Source organism: Myzus persicae, unplaced genomic scaffold, assembly GCF_001856785.1.
Source record: "Myzus persicae strain clone G006 unplaced genomic scaffold, MPER_G0061.0, whole genome shotgun sequence".
Lineage (NCBI taxonomy): Eukaryota > Metazoa > Arthropoda > Insecta > Hemiptera > Aphididae > Myzus > Myzus persicae.
Genome location: NW_019103036.1, coordinates 13,610 through 36,837, shown reverse-complemented (window position 1 = coordinate 36,837; position 23,228 = coordinate 13,610). Strand labels below are relative to the sequence as shown.

At 25.3% G+C, this 23,228-nt stretch overlaps 1 protein-coding gene across 1 annotated transcript in view; it reads right to left on the bottom strand.

Moving 5' to 3' along the window:
• The window catches only part of LOC111033647 (doublesex- and mab-3-related transcription factor A2-like), a 73,587-nt gene extending 50,365 nt beyond the window's left edge, over positions 1-23,222 (bottom strand). The window contains exon 1 of the mRNA XM_022314496.1: positions 23,082-23,222. The gene's annotated coding sequence lies outside the window, so the exon portion shown is untranslated. The remainder of the gene's footprint in view (positions 1-23,081) is intronic.
• Positions 23,223-23,228: the final 6 nt, after the last annotated feature.

Here is a 23,228-nt window from a genome sequence, read left to right as displayed (position 1 = left end):
TTAGGGGATTTACTACAAATTGAATTCATCTTTGAGGATCGATTTAAATAAAAAAGTTTATTACAATATTGAGTACCTACATATATTTATAATTATTAAACATACGCATGGCCTTACAATAAATTCTAACATGGTCGACTTTGAAATCGGCAACAATTTACTGTTTATCCTACACAAGTTTATATCCATTAGTATCATTTAAATACATTACTAAATACATACTTTAATAATTTTTACAGTGCATAATTAAACTCAATGGTGATAAAAACATTTTACATATCATTTATTTAATTCAGTATAGGTATACGCACTTCGCACAAAATCAACTTAAAAAAAAAAAAAAATATTTAGTTATTGAGGTAATATTATTTTCAATGATCCTACTGTAAAATATAAGATACTGAATTGTTTAGAATGTGGTAGGGGGTAATGCTCTGATGTTCATAAGTTGTTTAGAGCGATACTGTAATAGTAGTGATACATATCAATTCAAAGACTTAAAATCATTGTATTCAAAAAGCGATTAAAGTAAAGACGACTATTTGCCTATAATATGTTACTGCAAAGTATTTTATGATATTATTAAAAAAAATTTTAACCTCTGATTAATGCAGTTTTTTTAGTTTTCTAAAGCATTTTACTATCGCCTCTGGAAATGTCATAATGTATATAAAATATAATATTAGACTATAAAAGTTTTAATTACCCACAAATTATATTTTTAAATTACCATAAACAAACTAAAATCGTTATTCTTTGGTTTTAATATGTAATTTTGTAGATAACTTAAATAACACACAAAAGTGTAACAGATTGAGCCGCATAACTTTTTTTTTTCCATTTAAACTGGCAGCAGTGAAGGATCTGTTTGAACACTACTACTCCTCTGCTGAAACCTGTATAACTTAACAAAACAGATTATGTATTCTTATATTTATTGAATTTGATCATGTAAATACCACACTTAAAACCAAAATTGATTTTGTCGAAAATCGAATTCAAACTATCTCATTTTCACGTCTTGTTGGTTCATCCCAGACTTATTTTTATTTTTTATACACAGAATGACATTTTCAAATTAAAAATTCATTTTGGCGAATCTTAATATAGTTGTCAGTGATGACTTATATCAAAATAAGTGTTACTTTAAACACAATAATATAATATAATATACATATTTTGGTTATACATATCCAAACAGTCTTCGCTCAAAATCGTTTTTTTGTACACAATAATTTATAATCTTTCAATTCAAATTTAACAAATTCTTTACAGTAACTTCATCAGTGCGTTAACCATTTACTGGTTTTTTTTTGTTGTTAAAGGTTGTACATGGTTAAAATAAATGGGCCATACTACATTATTTATATAATCCAGTGATATGAACTATATAATTGTCTGCTAAATTGATTACAAATTTACTGATCTCTTATTCGTTATATTTTGTAGTAGGTACGCTTTAATACTTTAGGTGCCTTTTATAGCAGTTTATTTTTCTCATATTAAACAGGTCCAAAAGTGAGTTTTAAAAGCACATTGTTAATACTGAATTAATATTGACCTCTACATTGGCACAACTACAAAGCAACAAAACATTTCAAATATAAATGTACAAAAAAACGAATTACGTACGTATAGGAACATCTATAAAAAATAATATATTTATAACAATGAATAACAATGAAAAACCAAATCAGGAAAATATAATTATAAGTTCACACAACGTAGCTGATCAAAAATATAAATTATGGACTACACTTACACTTGCATATAATGTATAGAATTTGTAAAGGCTAACGATTGTTCTAGATTTGAAGGTTTATTTTTAATGATAACCGATTGATAAAGAAACAATTTTGAGGAAGAATAGCACCTATTGCTAATGTAAATACACTAAGAAACATTCAAACAAAAATGATTTATAAAGTTTAATGAAATAAAAAACTAAATGATGGTGCTTACTTATGTCTAAATATTAATTTAAAAAAAAAATCATATTAATTACATAGTATTTGCATAAAAATGTTAAATTGTATGCCGACTACGAAAAAATGCCCTCAAATATTTACACAGTTATTGTTGTATTAGATTTGAAATAAAGTTTATTGTCAATAATATATTAAACCATTAATTATCATGATAATAAACAAACAAACTATCAACAATATGTAAATATTTTTACAATTTTATGATATAATATGTTTAAGAACTTTTAAATCACCCCAGCATTCAGTTTGCTTGAAATCAAATTATAGGGTAGGTACCTACTACCTAACCTCACTAACATACAACACTTCATTATACTGTATTAGATTGGTAGGCAACGATAACCATTTATCGTTCATAATTTTAAGTTTTATTCGATTCATTAAAATAGTGTCGAATTGTTGCAAGAGGAAATAGGAAATGAGCAAATACTCATCTAGAGTCACCAATGTGCTACTAGTCTACTACAAATTAAGATAATGATCAATAAATGATTCAGCATCGGCGTTACCAACCCACAGTATTGCATATTCGATGATAATACTTAATAAATATACTTGAAAACTTTTATTTACCACGTATGTCCACTATAATCAAAAATAATTTAATATAATAATTAATTATATAAGTTATAACATAAAATATCTTGGATAAATTAAATTTTAATAGCAAATAGCATATGATATGCCTGACCAAAATTGAAAATTAAAAAAACAAAACAGACATTTTAAAATTCAACTATAAATCGCTCAACTAGTTAAATTGAACTATTTACATTGAAAATGTTTATTAAAATTATATGTGATACACCAAAGTGATTAGTAACTTTACTATCGGTCCACTAAGCATACATAATACTTTCACACAATATTTTGGTAATACAAATAAAAAAAATCTAGACAATATAATATTTAACTATAAATACCTCAACAAGTTTCAAAATTAATTGAAATTGTCTATTAAAAATTATTGGTGATATACAGAATTGGTATCACTGATAAGTTATTAGTAACGTTACAATCGGTCTATTTAACATATTACTATCTTACATTATTTTAGTTACACCTAAAGTTTAATTGATTGTTGTTTTCAAAATGGAAAGAAAAAAAAATCAATTTTTTAAAGACTTGTTTCTTTACGAATTCAACCCAAGTATTTATTGTGAAAAATTTGTAAAGTTATTTTCAATGTTTGCAACAAAATGTATCATATTTTCTTCCAAAAATCATCCTTAATTGCTCTGAAGCAAATAGAAACATTTTTACTGATTAAAAAACAAAGCACATAATTGTTACAGATTGCTTCTCACTAATATCTTAAACCAAAACTTTTAATAGAAATATTAAACACAAATAATAACAATACTAAGTAATTATACCATCGCTTATTAGTAATAATCTTAATAACATTAATAGCATAGATTTATTATTATTTTAGTATTTAGACTCAATGGTAATGCTTACTTCCAAATTCTGTGAACAATAATGTTTAATTAATTTCTACATACATAATATTTTTCATAAACTATAAATTATATTAATATGTTTATATTATGATTAATGTCAGAATTCTATATTTTGAGAAAAGTGTCTTTCAGATAATTTTTTAATTTTTTATACATAGCTTTTTTAGGAACACTGTTATATATCTACAAATTACAGTTATACATAACTGATTATTGTCATTAAATGGTATTCTGAATTTCTATAATTTATATATGACATATTAAATACAGCGCAGTTGAATCAAATAAATAAATAAAAATAACGAACCAAATGTCTATAAAAACACGGTACTATGATACATTTTAGCCCAAGTTGAGCTCACATGTTTGAATTGTTATTGAATATCATTTGTCGTTTTAATCATCTAAACTTTCTTTCAAACGACTAAGAAAGTGAATCATTAACAAACACAGAATGTTTTAACTGATTTTTGATATTTTCAATCCAGGGGAGGAGAAGTACAACTGTGACGACCAACTTAAAATATACTTACTAATTGGGTCTACAGAAAAACATATATTACAGTAAATAATAATTATATATTAAAAATACAAATATATGATTTATGAAATGTATAGTGGTGTTGGATGATTTGATCTAACCTAGTGGTTTTCTTTACCATTAATGATAATGTGTCAATTTTATTCAATTCATATGGGTGAATATTTACAAAAGTGATAATCATATAGAAATTATTATACTATTAAGTGCATGTTTCAGAGTTATGTTAAAGTACCCTAATAATTTTAAGGTGTGTGTATTAAATTTCAAAGGTTTGTGAATTTTAAATGTGTTTTAGATGTATGCTGATGGAACCCATCTTATATTTTCTTATAATATCATGGAATCATTAAAAACATCAGCAATAACATTGAAAATTGTATTTTAATAGTTTCATATTATTAAAAGAACTTCACATATTTAAAGAAAAACTTAATAAACAAAAAATACTCTAATATTTCAGATCGTTGATCTGCTATGTCTTTTTATCTGTAACTATACATTGAAGCTTCTTAATTGAGAAAATAATTAGTAATATTAAATATTATTTACAACTTTGAAATCTTACACTGAAAATTATATTATATTTAAATAAAATAAAAAACAAAAATATACGTACACATCAAACCTAGAAAGAATGTAATTTTTATATGAATTACTATAGAAAACTGTATTTAAAATGATTTAATTATGGACTTTTATTTTATAGTTGAATAGGTGTATTATTTTTTTCTTAACAAATGTTTTTAATAAAAAAAAAAAAGCAATAATATAACTTAGTAATGGAATCTGTATTAATACTTGCTTTAGACCATTTTCATTTCATGGTTTGAAACAAATTATTCTTCAAAAGAACACAAAATAAGGGACAGTGCATTTATTGTGACAGTCGGTCATTGGAAAAAAAAAATTTTAAACAATGAGTTTTGAGAAAAGTGCATTGCATTTTATTGTTTTCATTTAAAAAGATTTCAGTTTTTATATAGTTTGGATGACAATTTTGAAAATAACTTCAATTGATAGAAAATTTATCACATCTAGTAATAATAATGGAAGTAAATTTATAGTACAATAATAAACACAACAATTACACACCTATATATGTTTGTACTCTATCTAGATAAAAAAAAATAAAACAAATATAGGGTTTTAAGTGTTTATATGAATTCTTATTGTAAAAAAAAACATCTTATCAAAAATAATATGAAAAAAGTGGAAAAGTGGACAATTCTTTGGGGTACAGCATATGTCTAATCGTGTCTAATAGGAACAAGGCTTTAAAGGATAAGTACCTAAAAATGTCAACATACCCCTTCAAATGTTCTTAATTTAAAGTTTTAATCATATTCAGTAATATTAAAGAAGTGTTTTAAATCTCCCATCCCCCCCAAAAAAAAATAAAAATTCATCACAAACACTATTTCACCTAATTGTACCAAGTATATTCAATGATGGAACCCTTGAACATTGAATTGTAATTTAAAACGTCATTGCATGAAACCTATAATAATTTACTAATTTAATTTGAAATAGGTACAAAAAACTATTTAAAAACGTTATTCTTTGTTTAAATATCTAATGCAGTTCAAATTTGAAGTTAATATATCTTTAAAAAAAACTCTATCTCCATACATGTATGGGTATTTTTTAGATTTTCAACTAGAAAACAATTTGTAAATATTCAAGTTATTAATGAATTTTATCATGGAAATAACACGAAAACTCAAATTTAAATTTGTCGAATTCTGGTTTTGTGTAAAAATATCTTTTCTTCTTTTGGTTTATTGTAAGACATAATAAAAAAATATGAGGCATATTTTAACTTACCACTGTCGTCTATAAAAAGTTAAAAATAATATATTTTAGTTCACTCCTCAATAAATATTTACAAATTTGAGACGGAATACAAAACAATGTCTTATAATAATAATAATCGATTTATTATAGATCTTTTAATGATAATAAGTAATCACCAGCAAGTTTGAAGTATTATTATTGTTTACTGTATCTGAAAAATATGGTGAGGGACGGGCAAGGCACAATAAAAATACACCATTGTAAGCTCATTTTATTCATCACTCTTCAGAATTTAAAACTAATTAGATAGCGTTTTTCTTTAAATGAGATTTTAACAGAAATGTAAGTAGTTGAATAAAGTGTAATATTAAGTTCACGATTTCCAACCGCTTAAAAAAAAAACGAGATAATCTATGATTCCGTTATATTAAATTTAACAAGAAATTATTTATCAACATTCATAACTAGTAACAAGGTATTATTGTACTGATAACTAACGAACGGAAGAAAACGACAGGGAACCAAGATGTTCTAATCTTTTGTTTTACGTTCCAAAAACAATTAGGTAATGTATGGAAAAATATTAAATAACTATTAAAATTAATACAAGTATTAAGAACTATGAGGATTTATAAGATTAAAAATTTGCGGTTATTGAGCAGAGTATTACATTTTTTTTTGTCTCGTGTAGATCATGGGTTTTAATATAATAATTGAAAATTGGCTATTTATATTAAGACTAAATACTTCTTTTTTCTAACATGAAAAAAATATAAACAGTAAATTTGAATTTACAGTATTTTAAATCAATATAGAAATACATAAATTAAGTCAACTTTATATTTTTTAAACATCATTTGTAGTATATTTAATATAGCATATTATTCCAGTTGTAACAATCTAATTTATAAACAAATTATAATACAGAATTCAGTACAATATTACAGAATTATATCAAACTGCATCAAATTAATTAATTCATAAAACTTAACTAACAAAAAACAAAAAAAATACTCACATGGTATCGCTAAACAAAATCAAATAATTACAATAATAAATATTAATATTAATTGTTATTTAAATGTTTTCATTTCATAAGTATATTTATTTCAAAGTTGTATCTTAATATTCAATTTTAAGACATTTTAAAAGAGTATGATTGGTCTTTCATTAGAAATGTTTAAAATAGACATAGGTATAAGGGCAACAATTTGGTGGTATGTGTGGATTTTAAATGAATAGTTTTTTAGGAGTTCAAATGAGGCGATTTTCAAATTTTTCAATGAAGATCACCGTGAATCTGATAGCGTGGTATAACTTTTGACAACTGATTTGTTTTCATTAATATGTCTACTTGAGCTCCATAGGTCCAGATTTTAAGATATTAAATTTAATATAAGAAAATTCAAACAAAATGTAATGGAGTCTAGGATCAAAACCTTAAAAAAAGTGTCCTGATCGATCGCAAGGAGACATTTTAACGAGTTCAACTCAGTTTTCAGAATTCTTATCGAGTTATTAGGTTAGGTATGGTTGACAAAAGATTTGTAAATTTTGGTTGAAACGATTGTCTGTTTGCAATCTACATAACTAGAGAAGTCAGAGAAGACGGAGAATTTAATTTGTATGCCTATTTCAAGACAAAAAAATAATGAAAATGAAACGTTTTGTAATATTTTAAAAATGTAATCATATTTTTCACTTATTATTTATTGCTATGTTACATTAATAAAAAGCTATGTAGGTATTATGTATACATATGAAAAAAAGTAGGTGTATGAATATATTTGTATTTTCGTGTCCATGGATACATTTGTTAATTTTTGGTTATTATTTGTTGCTATATGTTATTGTTCGGATGAATTTGCTAAAACATTTAAGATTATTTTTTAGAACAAAGACACTGACCGATTTTACAGTGACACTGATCTGCATACAGTAACATTTAATAAAACCTTACCCATTGAAAGTTGAGAATTGTGCTATTCACGTGAGGACACAAATTTGAGTTTTCGTTCTTTGCTGTTTTCTAACCATGATTTAAAACTTGTTGCAGTTCTTCTCTGGAACAACAATTTGTTATATACCTTCTACTGTAAAAACTTGGTAAACGCCGTTTAGAGTTTTGTCGTAGTCTTCCTCAGTCTAAATTTTATTTTTTCATTTTCGTCATCATTTAATCTACATTTGTCATAGTTATTTCTTTATATAATACAGTAATAAATAGTTAATAGAAAATAAAGCTAAATTTTTTTGGTATACTACAAAATGTTTCATTATTTGACTAAATGTCCAGTAGGGCGAAGAAATTGCATACAAATTAAATTCAGTGACTATTTGACGTTATGACAACGACCTATGTAGGATACTTAAAATTAAATTAATTATTAAGTTTGAAATAACTACTTGTTGCGTTTGAGGTGATATCTGCTCGACTATCTAAAATGTAATATTATTATTATTTTAATAAAATAAGATATTTAAATTAAAAAACAATAACTAAAATTCTTATTCTCCAATTGTAATCATCTATAATTTTGTAAATGTAAAACCGGTTAAAACGTGTGAATTTGCATGAGGAACAACCACGCCTGTAATAAATTTATTAATTATAGATGATCATGGTCTGCGCCACCAATGAAAACTTACATTACTAAAGATTTAACTTGATTTAAACTCCATTCATTGCAAACTACTCTTAGGGGATTTACTACAAATTTAATTGATCTTTGAGGATCGGTTTAAATAAAAAAGTTTATTTTAATATTGAGTACCTATATATATTTATAATTATTAAACATACGTAATTCTAACATGGTCGACTTTGAAATCGGCAACAATTGACTGTTTAGCCTACCCAAGTTTATATCTATTAGTATCATTTAAATACATTACTAAAAACATATTTAAAAATTTTTACGGTGCATAATTAAACTCAATGGTGATAAAAACATTTTACATATAATTTATTAAATTTAGTATAGGTATACGCACGTTGCACAAAATCAACTTTAAAAAAAAAATTAATATTTAGTTATTGATGTAATAGTATTTTGAATGGTCCTACTGTAAAATATAAGGTACTGAATTATTTAGAATGTGGTAGGGAGTAATGCTCTGATGTTCATAAGTTGTTTAGAGCGTCACTGTAATAGTAGTGATGATAGTAGTCTCGTTGTTTCAAGTTTCAACCCAAACTTATTATATTTTATACACAGAACGATTTCATCAAATCTAATTTTTTTGTTGGTGAAGCTTAATTTAGTTGTCTAGTTTTGACTTATAGCAAAATAAATTACTTTAAACACAATAATATAATATAATATAATATACATAATATTGAGGTTAAACATATCCAAAAGGCGAAAATTCGTCGCTCAAAATCGTTTTTTGGACACAATAATTTATAATCTTTCAATTCAAATTTAACAAATTCTTTACAGCAACTTCGCTAAGTACTTCATGTTCTTGTACATTAGTGCGTTAACCATTTACCGGTTTTTTTTTGTTGTTGAAGGATGTACATGATTAAAATACTATACTACAATATTTATACAATCACTGATATTAACTATACAGTTGTCTGCTAAATTCAATACAAATAAGACACAAAACATTTCAAATATAAATTTACCAAAAAAAAACTGATTACGTACCTATTAGAATAACTATAAATTAAAAATATGTATTTTTTAGTTATATACTATTCCTAAAAAGTTATGATTAAAGATGGAAGGCTATATTGATTTATTTGACAATTTCTCAATAAATTTAACACAAATATTTTGGTTTGAGACAGTCTTTCAAGTTTATAGTTTTCGATAAATATAAGACTCACATTTTTATTAGTTATTAATTTTTAATTTGTGTTTTAGTTTCTTAGATTACCAGGAAGTTTATTATATACTAGCTGAATTAACCGGTGTTGCCCGGGTAAAACTCCTTTTAGGTGTAAAACGCTGTGAAGCAATGTATTTTTAAGTGTAAATTATATAATATTTTTAAGTGTAGCCACATCAGTCTAGAATTTAAGTAGTGTTGTTTAGACACCCCCTTCCCTGAAGCCGTCCAATTTTTGTAAATTAATAACCATATTACTTATTGTGTAGTATATAATAGTTGGTTTACCCGGCTTAGCCCGGGAGGTATTCAACTATTTTTTTATAAAAAAATGAGGATGAAAAAACTACTATTTTCTTATATTGTACCTTGTTTATTTATTAATTTATATATTATCTCTGTACATATTTCTATTAAGGTTATAATACTTCTTTGTAAACAATATTTTTTGTTCTTTGGTGAGGCGCATATACATATAGATTTTTTGCCGAGCTGACCCGGGAGCAAGCAACATAAAATTGTCGGTGGATAAAGCAGGGATTCATAATGTCAAGGCCTGCAACCTTCAGTGTCTGTGTCTGTGCCTTATTGATAGACATAGCAAAACAAAGCTTTATAGGAAATTGTACTCGTTTAAATTCGAACGTATATTCATTAGTAATCATCGGTATCCTGGGAATGAAAACAACTTGACCTTGGGCTGAGCCGGAAAGAATTTTAACTTCAATCACGTTCCTCTGCATAGTTACTATCCGTAATCTAGTACCATTGCATAATTTCGGTGCATTTAAATTCCTCATAAGTATTATTGGAGCCCCAATTGTCAAGTCCAATTTATGCGGAGGAGGTCCTGATGGATTCAAAGAAAATTTTTTTTTGCCGAAAACGATAGAAAAGTATTACAGTCCACACAACGAAAATAATATCAGCGTACGGCGATGTTAAAATAAATACGGATATCTATACCTATAACTGTGATTGTTATTTATTTTCAGCCAGCGATTATTTCTTACTAAAACAGGTATATGTATACAACTTACACATTTATTTTAATTAATAATAACTAATGATATATTAACTTAATCGGACTACATTTTTGCCTAAAACCTGCTCCGTGATATCCTCTTTCATTTAAAAAAAACTGCATGACATTTGGATAAGAAGTTTCGAAACCAAACCGTAACAAAGATTTCCTCTTTTGCTTGATTTCAGTTTTATATAATATATAGATTTATTAATTTTTTTAAATATATTAATTTTTTATTTCTGTTTAATATAACTTGGTATCAAAATTATTAATAACACAGAAAACATTACAGGCATAACAATGCAATGTAACCTAATCAGGAAAATATAATTATAAGTTCACATAATGCAGGTGATCAAAAATATAAATTTTGGACTACACTCACAATCACATATAATGTAAAGTTTTTGTAAATTCTAACAATTATTGTTCTAGATTTGAAAAGATTATTTTTAATGATGATCAATTGATTATGAAACAATTTTGAGGAAGAATAATTATGAAGAATAATTACTATTATTACTATTGCTTATGTAAATACACTAAGAAACTTTCAACCAAAAATGATTTATAAAGCTTAATGAAATAAAAAACCAAATGATGGTGCTCACCTGTATCTAAATAATATTAAAAAAAAAAAATTATACAAATACCATAAAATGTTAAATCAAAAGCCCAAAAAGTGCCCTCAAACATTAACACAGTTATTGTTGTATTCGATTTAATATAAAGTTAATTATCAAGTATAATAAGTAAAAAAATTAAGAATCGTGATAATAAACTAACAAACCATCACCGATGTGTAAACATTTTAAACATTTTCTAATATAATATATTTATGGACTTTTAAGTCACCCCAGTATTTCGTGGGGTTGAAATCAAACGGTATGGTACCTAAATTTATCAAATTCTTCAGGAGAGCAATTTCAAGCTTTTGTTACTGTATTATCTCCTTTGGTAAACTATGATTTTTAATGATTGTCATATTTTAAATTTATGTTATCACGTAAATAGAACCTCGAACCTAGAGTTGGTAATACTATTATTAGTAAGTTATTAACCAATAATATTCTATTTGTATCATTTTTAGTATTACAATACAACATTTTATTATACTGTATTAGATTGGTAGGCAATGCCAATGATTTATCGTTCATAATTCTAAGTTTTATTCAATTTATTAAAATAGGGTCGAATTATTCCAAGAGGAAATAGGAAAGAAGTAAATACTCGTCTAAAGTCACCAATGTGCTACTAGTCTACTACAAATTAAAATAGTGATCAACAAGTGATTGAATTGGCGTTACCAATCCATAGTATTGTATAATCGATGTTAATAAATATACTTGAAAACTTTTATGTAGGTACCATGTATGCTCACTATAATAAAAAATAATTGAATATAATGGTTAATGATATAAGTTTTAACATTTTTATCTTGGATAAATTAAATTGTAATAGCAAATAGCATATGATATGCCTGGCCAAAATTGAAAATTAATTTTAAACAAATAGACATTTTAAAATTCAACTATAAATAACTAAACTAGTTGCAACATTCATTGAAAATTTCTACTACATTTATATGTGGTATACCGAAGTAGTATCACTGATAAGCGATTACTAACTTTACTATCGGTCTACTTAACATAATACTGTCACGATTCATTTTGATAATACATAAAATATAATTGATTGTTGTTTTCAAAATGTAAATACAAAATATATTTCTTAAAAACTAAAGGAACAAAAACATTTTTGTTTTTTTATGAATTCAACCCAAGTGTTGTGAATAATTTGTAAACTTATTATTAATGTTGACAACCAATTATACACAATTTACAAATGTTCTTCTAAAAATCATCATTAATGGAAGCACTTTTAGTGTAAAAAATAAAACACATTATTGAAACTGATTCTTTCTAACTAATATAATAATTTACAAATTTTAAGAGACACGTTAAACACAAAATAACATTACTACTAAGCAATAGCATCGCTTGATTATTATTATTAATAGATTAGATTTATAATTATTTTAGAATTTATAATCAATGGTAATGCATACTTCAACTTTCTGTAAACAATAATTTTTAATTAATTTATATTACGGATATAATATTTTTCATAAATAATATACTATATTCATGTCTTTGTATAGCATTTAGTTGGAATACTATTATACCTCTACAAATTACAGTTATACATAACTGATTATTGTTATTTAATGGTATTCTAAACTTCAATAATATTTATATTACATCTTAAATATAGCAGTTGAATCAAATGAATAAATAAAAATAACGAATCAAATTTCTGTAAAAACACGGTATAGCTGTGAACATTTTAGTCTATGTTGAGCTCACATGTTTATTCACATGTTATTGTGTAATATTTGACTTTTTAATCATCTAAACTTTGTTTTAAATGACTAAAAAAATTAACTATTTATAAACACTGTATGCTCCAACTAATTTTGGATTTTTGATCTTCTCATTCCAGAAGAGGAAAAGTACAAATATGACGATCAAGTTAAAATATACTTACTAATTCTCTCTGCAAAAAATAAATACTGCAATAAATAATAATTATGTATTGATAATGCAACAATATGCATTTTGAAAAATATAGTTTTGTTTGATAACATGATCTAACAAAGTGATTTTCTTTGCCACTAATGATAATACATCAATTATATTACACTTTTATGGGTGGATATTTGTAATGGTAGTCATATAGAAATTATTACACTACTAAGTGCACATTTGAGACTATATTAAAGTATAGTTATTATTTTAAGGTGTGTGTTTTAAATTTCAAAGATATGTGCTTTTAAATTTTTGTTTATGGAATCCGTCTTATTTTTATTATAATATCATGAAAACATTAAAAGTCACAGCAATAAAATTGAAAAGTTTATTTTAATTTTTTAATTTTGGAAAAGAACTTCTCATATTTAAAGAAAAACTTAACGAACAAAATACTCTAATATTTCAGATCGTTGATCTACAATGTCTATTTATTTGGAAATATACATTGAAGCTTCTTTATTGATAAAATAATTAATATTTAATAATATAAACTATAATTTACAATGTCGAAATCTATTATAGAAAAATATTGCATTTTAATAAAATAAAAAACAAAACAAAAATATACGTACCTATCAAAGCTGGAAAAATTTTATTTTATTATGATTTTATATAGAAGAATACATATACAGAACACTGACGAGGTTTTTTCCAAGGGGCTCGATCCCTCTGCCTTCCGAGGCCCTCGGCCCATGCTAGTCCTGTTTTGCCATTACTGCATGACACAATGTGTGTGTCCACTGTCCACGGACAAACTGCGGTTTTTCTCATATTATTTGTCCAACCTACTGTCATATTTTAATTATATACAATAAACTGCAGTATTAATAATAACATCTCATGTTATTATTTTCTTTCTTACGGAAAAGTTGAATTACTATTTCTTCAGAAATGTTGGTAATAAAAAAAATATAGCATTAACATAACTTAGAAGTGCAATCTATATTGTTACTTGCTATAGACTATTTTCATTATATGGTTTGAATAAAATTATACTTCAAATAAATACAAAATAACGGACAATGATTTTATTGTAGCAGTGGACATTGGAATAAAAAAAATGAAAACAAATGCGAAAAAGTACATTGCAAAGTTTGATTGTTTTCATTCATAAAGAATTCAGTTTTTGTACTGTTTAGATGACAATTTTGAAAATAGCTTCAATTGATAGAAAGTTCATCACATCTAGTAATAATAATGGAAGGAAATTTATAATACAATAATAAACACAACAATTACACACCTATATATATTTGTATCTTATCTAGATAAAAAAATAAAACAAATATAGGGTTTTAAGTTTTTATATGAATACTTATTGTAAAAAAAAACATCTTCTTAAACATAATGTGAAAAAAGTGGAAAAGTGGACAATTCTTTAGGGTACAGCATATGTCAAATGGTGTCTAATAGGAACAAGGCTTTAGAGGATAAGTACCTAAAAATGTCAACAGACCCCTTAAAATGTTCTTAATTTATAGTTTTAATCATATTCAATAATATTAAATTAGTGTTGTAAATCCCCCCCCCCCAAAAAAAAAAAAAAATACATTTCAAACACTATTTGCGCCTAATTGTACTAAGTATATTCTATGACGGAGCTCTCAGACATTGAACTGTAATTGAAAATGTCATTGCATAAAACCTATAATATTACAGTAATTTAATTGAAATTAGGTACAACAAACTCTTTAAAAATGTTTTTCTTTGTTTGAATATCTAATTTAAATCATATTTGAAGTTAATATACCTATAAAAACCATTTCTTCATACATATATGGGTATTTTTTAGATTTTTAACTAGAAAATAATTTGTAAATATTCAAGTTGTTGATGAATTTTGTCATGAAAAAAACACGAAAACTCAAATTTAAATTTGTCGAATACTGGTTTTGTGTAAAAATATCCGTTCTTCCTTTAGTTTATCATTAGAAATAGGTAATCCAAAAATAAAACATATTTTAACTTACCACTGTCGTCTATAAAAAGTTAAAAATAATATATTTTAATTGGCACTGTAATAAATATTTACAAATTTGAGACGGAATACAAAACAGTGTCTCAGTAACTTTCCAAGATTTTGTAATGACATGTAACTACGGTCTTGGTAACATTGTTTATTAATATGTAAATGTTTTTTTTAAATTTTTATATCCTTATCTATAAATTATCAATGTTTTTTGTTTTGTTGTGGATATAAAATACCTATAACAACCAACATTTTTAAAAATATTTTTGAAATAAAAATAAATTTGAATAGCCGAATATTATACTAAGTTCACGATATCCAACCATCTTTTAAAAAAACGAGATAAACATTCGTAACTAGTAACAATGTATTACTGTACTGATAACTAACGAACGGAAGAATACGACGGGGATTAAAGATGTTCTAAACTTTTGTTTTATGTTCCAAAAACAGATAATGTATGGGAAAATATTGAATAACTATTAAAATTAATTCAAATTAATTCAAGTAATAAGGATTTATAAGATTAAAAATTTGCGTTTATTGAGCAGAGTATTACATTTTTTTTGTCTTATGTAGATCATGGGTTTTAATCTAATAGGTAATTGAAAATCAACTATTTATATAAAGATTACACAGGAACTTCTATTTTCTAACGTGAAAAAAATATAAACAGTACATTTGAAATTGCAGTCATTTAAATCAATATAAAAATACATAAATTCCGTAAACTTTATAATTTTTAAATATAATTTTTGTCGATTTTAATGTAGTTTATTATTCCAGATGTAATAACCTGCTTCATAAACAAATTTAAAAACATAGTAATCAGTTATTATATATTACAGAATTATATCAAACTGTGTTAAATAAATTAATTCACAAAACTTAATTAACAAAATAACAATAAAAATACCCACATGGTTTCACTAAAAAAAATCAATTAATTACAATAAAAAATATGAATATTAATTAATATTCAAATTTTTTCATTTCATATAGCTATAATAACTTCAAATCGGTATCTAAATATTATTTAATTTTAACAGATTTTAAAAATGTATGATTGGTTTTTTATTAGAAATGTTTAAAACTTTAAAATATACATATTATTACATCAACTTGATGGTATGTGTAGATTTGAAGTGGAGAGTTTCTAAGGAGTTCAAATTGGGCAATTTTCAAAGTTTTGAATAAGGGTCTTACAAATGTGTGCGTAATATGTGATCATTTATGTTTGTCACTTTGTGTAAACAATGTATGCTCATTCCCCATTGGTATATACTTTTCGTCAGTACTGCAGATAGACCTGATACATTTATAAAAAAAAGTCTTAATCGATCTCATTAAGACATTTGAACGAGTTCAAATCAGTATACAGAAGTCTTATCGAGTTATTAGGTTAGGTATGATTGACAAAATATTAGTAAATTTTGGTCGAAATGATTGTTCATCTGCAATCCACTTAACTAGAGAAATGAATAGGTCGTAGGCATATAGTCAAAGCAAGGATTTTGCAAGATACATAGGCAAATAGTCAGAGAATTTAATTTTTATGCCTATTTCAAGACAAACAACTATGAAAATGAAACGTTTTGTAATATTTTAAAAATGTAATCATATTTTTCATTTATTATTTATTTCTATATTACATTAAAAAAAACTATGTATTATGTATACATATGAAAAAAAGTAGGTGTATGAATATATTTGTATTTTCTTGTGCATCGATACATTTGTTAATTTTTGGTCATTATTTATAGTTATATGTTATTTTTCGGATGAATTTGCTAAAACATTTAACAATTTTTTTAGAACAAAGACACTGACCGATTTTCCCGTGACACTGATCTGCATAACAGTGACATTTAATACAACCTTATCCATTGAAAATTTAGAATTGTGCTATTCACGTGAGGACACAAATTTGAGTTTTTGTACTTTGCTGTCTTAAAACTAGTTGCAGTTCTTCTCTGGAACAACAATTTTTTTTATACCTTCTGCTGTAACGATTTGATAAACTCCGTTTAGAGCTTTGTCGTAATTCTCCTGAGCCTAAGATTTATTTTTGCATTTTTGTCATAAATTAATCTGAAAACATTTTATTATTTGTCTGATTTGAAATAGACATTTAACTGAATGTCTAGGTGGCTGGTATGCAATTTACAAAGTAAATTCATTGACTATTTGGCATTATGACAACGACATAATAAGACCCATAGGATACTTAAAATTGGATTAATTATTAAGTTTAAAATAACTACTTGTTGCGTTTGAGGTGATATCATTTGCATTATCTAAAATGTAATTATTCTTGTATAGACAATGTTTCAAAAATACAAATTTCAAAACATTATAAAATTAACAAATGTAAGATACGTAGTTCATCTACTTATGAGATATCATGTTTAAACATTCAACCCTATTCTAAGAATATTGAACATTTTATAAATGTTTAACTTCAAAATAATGTACAAACTTTTAAAACTGATGAATCTTGTCAAAATTTATTTATTTATTTATTTATTTATTTATTTATATGTATGAACGGGCTATGAGCCCAATAGTACAACACAATTAGTAGTAATGTAACAATAAATATTTAAACGCCAAACAATACGGCGACTATAAACAAATAAAATAACAATTATAAATGTATACAATTATATCGTGTCTATCGTCTATGTATACTTTAGGGGATTCAATCTCAACTGTACGCTTGCAAACGCTACAACCGTTAAAATCATAAAATCAATAACTATGGTTATTTTGTTATTTAATTATATTTAATATATGAACACGTACCTAATATACTTCAAAGAAAGAACGTAATAACGATAAAATTATATTTTAAGTTAATTAAAATGAACTTACTTTCAAAGTTAGTAAACTCAGTTAGAATACCTAAAAGTTAAATTTTAAAAATGTAGACAACTTTGCATTAGTAAAATACACATTTGATTATTTAAATCGTTCACTTATAGTATCTAATTATCCAATCATGAGCCACTAAAAATTGCATTAAGGACTAAAATAATTGATTTATTCTATTTAGTGATTTTTTAAGGGAAAAATTCTTGATGTGGGACAGACATAACAGAATTTAGCCTCCAATCTTACCCACTACCTTCATCCAACTCTTATGTTCGGAACATCGTACGAGTGGAAAGTGGTGGCCTTCAATAGGTCAATATAAGATTTCCCTATGAGAAGACCAACTACAAGATAATATTGAAGTCGACAGCCATAGGATAACCGAAAAATTGCATAATTGATAGTATATGCTATATAGCATAGAAATATGTTTACGTGTCTTATCTATAAAGTTATTTTGTAAACATTGCAATGTTCACATATGGCCACACGACTTCTGCAACGTTCCTGTAGGAATGTAATGGGTTGTTCGATATCCATCTCGGTAATACTTCTGAATTAATTTTATTAAGTCTATTTTGAACTGAGTTTACATGTGCTTTATTTTTGCTGTAGTTCATTCAGGAAGGAATTTAAATGTGCCCGAACTCAATATTATATTGAACTCGTAAGTATTATTTATTATTCTGAGTATGTAAAGCAAGGTTTATTTAATTTCTGCCCAAAAAAAATTGCAAGTTAAAAAATGAACTTGTACAAAATATATAATTAATGAACACATGATAACATGAATTAAGGCTTAATTTACAATCTTCCATTTAGTTCAGTGATTAAAATGCTTCACTTACTTATACTTATGGCCACCTGTGTGTATTATTATATGTATTTTGTGGTTCCGTTAGCTTGCAGCTTATAACAGGTGTAAATATTTGTATTACCACATTTCTAAGCTCAAAAACGGCTGAGTACAGTAGCAACGTAGCTACTATGTATCAAAATATTTAATAAATGTTTACTTTGTATTTTATCGATGAATTAAACCGTTTGCACAGCTATCATTCCTGTTCTAAATTTCGGCATGCGTACTGACACACACATTTGTCTTTGTACAGTTCATAATTTTTCTTACAAATAAGATAACTAAGTCAATTTTGAATATTCATATTATCCAGGAAAATATTATTTGTATAAGTTATAAATTCGGAAAATATAGAAAATATTATTAGAAAGCAAAGGTATTTTAACCAATAATTTCTTAAATATTTTTGCAGATAAAAACCTGTATTTCGTATTAATTAGGTAATAATTAATAATAATATATAATGGTAATAGTGAAAAATTATTCGCCTATATAAAGACATCCATAGATTACGAACCCTCGGACCTACGATTCATAATACACACTCATTAGTTATTAAGTATTACTTATTATTTATACTATTTAATATAATTATTGTACGATTATCATGGTTTGTTATATGTCGAGTATACATTATATGTAATATTATAATTTAAAACAGTATTACAAAAATAGTAAAAATCACTACTTTCCTAATCTTGTGTATAATTATACATTATTACATTCATATTTCATTCAGGCATACGGTTTATACTGTTATACAATTGTAATAGATAATTTGAATAACCTATAGTTGTAAAATACAAATCGTATATAATATATACATAATATTCATCACCTATAAGAAGAAATGTACCCTAGTTTTTTAATGTTTGAGTAACTTATTTTTGGAACTCTACATATTTAACAATATTTACTAGGTACAGTTACACTCAAATTTTAATTAAACAAACCCAATGTGAATTAATATGAATATAGTTCTAAAATGATACAGTCCTACAGTTTTGAAATTACTTACATAAACATTTTTAAGATCTTTTACTCTTTATGATATTTTTATATTAATTTATCAAACATTATTCTTTATTATTTGTGAAATGAAACATTACAACAATGATTTCAAGAAACCTTTCTAATAAATATAATAATTTATGAATACCACAAATCGACTGTAATATAGAAATCTACATCAATTAATAATTCTTCTGTAGTTAGATCAAACCTAGAATTTGGCTCTTTAATTTGGTCTAATAATTATTCTACTTACTCAAACGAGCTTAATAATATTCAGTATATATTTCTGTAAAGAGTCGCCTTTATTACTCATTGTACTATATCCAGAGACTCTTTCCTTTTGGTTCAAAACTCTATAGGTATTAACTCTCTTAACATCAGGCGTGATTTATTTGATATAATGCTTGTCTGTGATATTTTAAATAATAATATAAACTGCCCAGCTGTTTTAAATTTTATACGATTTAGAATCCCTAGTAGGTTTACACGTAATTCTGATTTGTTCCATACACCTAATTTTAATACTAATAGTGGAAAAAATTCATTTTTTTCAAGAGCCATTACCAACGCCAATAGAATCTCCACAGTCTTGGATTTTTTCGTTTTGACTTTTCAAGTATTTAAATATAAAACTTTTTTATTTCTATATCATAGTACCTAAATATTTTTTTATAGTTATGTTTTATATACTAAAATTTTGTCTTTGTATTTCTTACTATTTTTACTTTTATTATTATCACTTGTCTATTGTTTTCATATTGTGCCAATTCATATAATAATGTTTTTCTTTCTTTGTTAAAGGGCTTTGGCCCGTTGATTTTAAATAAATAAACAATTGATTCGAATTTACTGATTACGTAAAGTACAATTTTGTCGAAATCGATTTCAAAATGGCAATTACTCTCACACATTATATAAGAATACACAATACAATGCACCTTTAATTTATTTCATTGTGAGCTTATCATAAATATTATAAGTTAGATACTATTTGTTTATTGATTATTAACTAAAAATATTACTTTGAACTGCATCTAAAAATAAAACAATAATATTTTATTAGTCCACATTATTGTCTATTTACTAAAAACCATATTAAATTATTCCATACTTCGTAACGCTTTTAAACGTGTATCTGAACTCCCAGCTAAAATTTGAATACTTAAAATTGTAAAGGTTATTAAGCTATGCTTAGAAAAAATCATTTTGATTGAATGTAATAAAATAACAAAAATTATGTGAACTTTGAGCAATGAATACAATTTAATTCAATTTCTCACTGTCTTTTATACACGATCTGATTCTAATCCATCCCCCTTCAACTCAAGATAAATATGTTCACAGCAAATAATTTATTTACTTATCATATAGAAAAATTATATTATTTTTCATCTGTCTGCAAAAGTCATACGTGATTATTTCAAGTGTTGTAACACCTGATTGAAAAATGTGTACATAACATTTAAATGCAATGGATGAGTGGGTAGAGTGCCATGGATGGGAAATTAAAATGGAGGGGGGTACTTTAGAAGTCTTAAATACATGTGAGTAACTTTTTACATGAAATTATGACAAAATAACTTTAATCTCAATAGAGTAATGCAGAAAAGGAATTATAATAACTGTAGAATATATATGGATTGTATTATTTTTCATTCAATCATTCCTAAAAAATTTTTTTTAATTTACAAATGTACAAAGATAAATAGGACAAGAACTTTTAGATGGGTTATTAACTATATGTGTAATGTATTCAATAAAGATATGCATATTATAAATTAATTTATCAAACATTTCAAAGTGTACACTATACATCACATCACTATGATACGAATGAAGTTGTAAGAATAATTAGTTATCGATTCATTCACATTAAGTATAACTTGGTTGAAATAAAAAAAAAGTTTTGGTTTTTCGTTTAAAAATTAATTGTTTTAAGTAAAATTTTAATATAATATTATTCTCTCTGAATATCTATATACATATAAGAACTGCATAGTTACTTGTCTTATTTGAGTTAAAGACACATTTTGTTTTATTTTTCGTTAATAAATGAAGTATCCATACTTTAATAATATTGTATAATAACTGAAATTGCATAATTGGATTTCTATGCCTATTTGGCTACTTCAATAATGGTCAGTATTGGTGCAGGTAACTTTGTATAATATTCTAATAATTATGTATTTCGAATAAAGTTGATTGTATTTAACTATCTAATATTCTCTATATTTTCATATTCACAAAACATTTCAAATATAAATTTACAAAAAAAACTGATTACTTACTTAATGGAATAACTATAAATTAAAACGTATTTTTTAGTTATAAACTGTTCCTAAAAAGTTATAATTAAAGATGAAAGTCTACATTGATTTATTTGACAATTTCTCAATAAATTTAACACAAATATTTTGGTATGAGACAGACTTTCAAGTTTATAGTTTTTGATAAATATAAGACCCGCATTTTTACTAGTTATTAATTTGTATTTTAGTTTCTTAGATTATCAGGTAGTGTACTGTGTATTTATTAATTTTTTTAAATATATTAATTTTTTATTTCTGTTTAATATAACTTGGTATCAAAATTATGTTAGTACTTATTAACCATACTGAAAACCTTACAGGAATAATAATGGATAACTTAATCAGGAAAATATAATTATAAGTTCACACAACGTAGCTGATCAAAAATATAAATTCGGGACTACACTCACAATCACATATTGTTGCGTCGTGTATTATAATAATTTACCTAGAGATATAGGGTATTAATACTAATAAATAAAAAACATTTTGACGAGTTTTTGTGTGTAATTTAAAGTGGACTGTATTCAAATGTAAAACACCACACAACATGGAAAGATAATAGATAATATTAATAAATCATAATATTTATACAAAATTTTAGGGATGTAGGCGCCCACCTACTATATAATATAATAACGGATTATCTACTCGTTATTCGAGAAAAAAATACATATAATAATACACAAGCCGCGAAGGCAATAATAAAATAAACCAAAATACAAAACAATGATATAGTATCATAGACAATGGTTTGTTTACATACAATAAATAATAAAACCGCGTATCAATTTGTGATAACACGTTACCGGTTACCGCCGACCGCTCGACTGTCCATACGAGATACGACCATAACTGTTACAACACCTGCTTGCCCGTTCTGATCCCGCGATCCATGATACTGGCTGAATATGGCGCCGAACGCTCGACGTATTCTCGATGTCCGATAGATTCGC